Source organism: Sinocyclocheilus rhinocerous, unplaced genomic scaffold (assembly GCF_001515625.1).
Source record: "Sinocyclocheilus rhinocerous isolate Xijiao unplaced genomic scaffold, SAMN03320098_v1.1 scaffold55, whole genome shotgun sequence".
Classification (NCBI taxonomy): domain Eukaryota; kingdom Metazoa; phylum Chordata; class Actinopteri; order Cypriniformes; family Cyprinidae; genus Sinocyclocheilus; species Sinocyclocheilus rhinocerous.
The window spans coordinates 191368-194645 of NW_015647461.1; the positions used below are offsets into that span (position 1 = coordinate 191368).

At 35.8% G+C, this 3278-nt stretch overlaps 1 protein-coding gene across 2 annotated transcripts in view; it reads right to left on the reverse strand.

Annotated features, from left to right (window-relative positions):
- Positions 1 to 3065, reverse strand: part of LOC107709186 (tyrosine-protein kinase JAK1-like) — a 38356-nt gene extending 35291 nt beyond the window's left edge. Inside the window, exon 1 of one of the 2 annotated variants that reach the window (XM_016513597.1) lies at positions 3002 to 3065. The gene's annotated coding sequence lies outside the window, so the exon portion shown is untranslated. The other variant, XM_016513596.1, reaches the window with a different exon arrangement.
- Between the last annotated feature and the right edge of the window lie 213 nt (positions 3066 to 3278).

Here is a 3278-nt window from a genome sequence, read left to right on the forward strand (position 1 = left end):
AGCAGCATTTACTACACAGAGCCGTAGTTCACCAAGAAGCAATGCAAACAGCTGTTATTATAGCGAACGATTTCATAATCGTACGATTATATCGTCCGCAATTTTTTTGCATAGCTTGTCAGTGAACTACGGCTCTATGTAGTGAATGCTGCTCCATCTGAAAGCAGGTGATGAAGATTTACTACTAATCACAGAACCGGCTTTACTGACAAGATGCGCATGACAATCGCATTTGATTAATCGTACAGCCCTACTTTCCAAATAAAAATAGTGAAATAATGCAAACCATAATTTTAAAAATGAATAGGAAATAAAACAGCTTATATAAATATTTAGTTTTAGTTTCAGCTTATATAAATATTTAGTTAATTTTAGAAAGGTCAAGTACCTCCTTCAGACCCTTATTTGTACCGAGGTTTTGCATTTCAATAAGCATCCATCAGTCAGTATCAGTGATTGATGTTCTTCTCTCTGCAGTCTGCACTCATGCCTTTAAGCAGAACTTTGTTTTGGCTGATATCTCTACTTATAACAGAACCATTACTGACCCCCTCCACCAGTCTGTAAAATGGCCAAACTTAGCAAGCTTTCCAGATGTTTATTAATAGCTTTCCATTTAGTTCCTTTTCCTTTCTAATGTTTTTACTTGCATTTTATGATAAGTTCTGCTTTTCAGATTGCAGTGAATCATGCCAGTTTGCTTTCTCATTTCTAAGATGCCGTCCTAATTCATCTTGGGAACTTGGGAGAAGGGATAAAGTTTAAGTTTGCTAATCTCCTGCAAGCTGTCTCCACCTGCTTCGGTACGATTCACAATGCCATTCTTCTGTTTACTTGACAGTGGCCTCACTTCCTGAGGTGTTGACGTGTTGCTCTCTGATAAAGCCATGGTTAACACTGTTCCTCCACTGCTTTAGACCCTGCGCCTGTTCTGCTGGTAGACCGCTTGAGTATACGCGTCAAATGTGTGTAGGTGCGGGAACCTGCTGTAACTGTTTTATCCTGTTTGCAGGCGCTTAATACCACAATGAAACCCTTTTTCAAATGAACCCAAAACAGAGGTAAGTTTAGATTTCATGGACAGCTTCCTTCATCATGGACATCCTTCTATATCAATAGTTAAAAGTTATCATATCTATATCATATAGGTTAACTGTATACTAGTCTTTAATTATGTTATTTTTCCTGATCCTGTAATAATCTGCAATGTCTTTTCATTTATGCAATCAAATTTACACTGCGTTTGGGTTATTTTTTTACTTTTTGCTGCAATTTAAATGGGCTTCCCTACCAATGCAGGCTCTATGGGAATGATAATTTTAGCAAATTATCAAAATTGACAAAATCTTTGGGGTGGGGAACATAACTTTTTTTCTTTCTTTTTGAAAAGGATTGGTTAGTACTGTTATTTAAAAGGGATTCCCCACTAAAACCTCTATAGGAACTGAATATCTCTCACAGAGTCACTTTTGTCCATATTGGATCAGTCTACCAGTATCAAATTGTCCAGATGACGTAATCAAACAGTACTCAACTAAAAGCATTGTATTGTTGTAGTCCCTCTTTTGCTTGGGAATGTTTACTTGATGAATTTAAAAAAAAAAAAAACTAATGGTAATTTCACACGTTTCTCTTTGAAGAAAAACGTAAAGTCAAGGCAACTACAATTCAATAGCTTTGAGTTAACCACTGGATTTCCTCTAAAACTGAGATTTTTATGAGTAGCCATCACTCAGTTCCATGATCATTTTAAACAGTTTAATCAATTAGACAGAATGTGATCTGATTTAATTGGTGCTGACACCCATCATACTCAACAGAGTACATTAATTCAACAGTAGATATAGACCGATAATTGGTTTGAACAATTTTTTTTTTACAGTTTCAAAAATTCTCACTTCATTAAACAGCTTTTAATCACCATCCAAGTTATCATTTTCAAAACACTGCCCAAAAATAAAAAAATACGAAAACAACTTTGCATAAATGTAATCTCACTTATATTTTTATTAATAAAAAATTATATGCATTATTTGTTTGTACTTCTAGTATATGATATGTATATTTATTGTTGTGAAATTCAGGAATAAGCGATCTTCTGCATAGCAGTTATGGGCATAAAAATAATCAGCATCGGTCGATCTCTGCAAAGCGCATCAAATATAATGCAAACACATTTGTTCAGCAAATATACAGTTTGTGATAACAGTGAACAAGCGTTCAAATTTCTATCGACAAAACTGCAGTCACAGCAGCAACAAGTTTAACCATTTAACTACTGTATAGTTAGAGAATGACAAAGACATCAAAAAAATAATGTCAATGTTTAGCAAGTTAGCAACAATAACACACACACACACACACACACACACACACACAAAACAAAGCTAAGGATTTTTCTTACCACTTAAAATCGCGAAGGTTTAACTAGGAGCTAGTGTGCTTTAAAAAAGTAACTTGATTATTTTACAGCCAGCTAGCAGCCTCGTCTAAAACATCCATTATCAGTTATTATCAGTCAGACAAAGACAAAGATTAAAATTAACAGTTTGCAGGTAACGGAATTTACATCTACAATTTAAGTCCAATGATGACTGATTTTGCACTATTGATTTTGTGAGTTACTTCTTTAACACTTTAATCGACATATTAAACTGACAACAAGCTGACAACAAAGCGTCTAACAACTTGATATTTACCAACACCGCACATGGAAAGAACAGAAAAGACAGACATACAACCAGACCCCCAGACATATAGTCAGGATGTAAAGAGTTACGGCCCTCGTCCTTACCTCGCCAGGCAAAGCTACTTCCGTTTAATTTCGATCATTACAGACGTTTGAACACTTCCTCTTGGTATTTTGTTGCTGTAAAGCGCTCGTTATTTAACTCCAAAATGCTCTCCGTTAATATAAGGTTTATCCCACGAGACTTATTTTCAAAGCAAACTTCACTTCACAGTGGTACAAACCGTGGTTAAGACTTCTTGATCAACTAACCTTTCCTGTCAAGCGTCGACCACATTCCCGAAAATAGGGTAACGACGAGCTTATGTCACATGCCTCCTATTGGCCCATCCGGCTGTCAAATCAAATGCGGTACCAATGGCATTAACCCTTAGGCGGAGAGTAAACTAGTGGATGTTTATGGCTACAGCACAGCATTACCACTGTATATATAGACTACTTACTATTATGCATGCGATTAAACTCTCGCTTTGAATGTTAATCCTTTGTGTATTGCTGTGATGTAAACATAAATCCATAAATTGCCCAA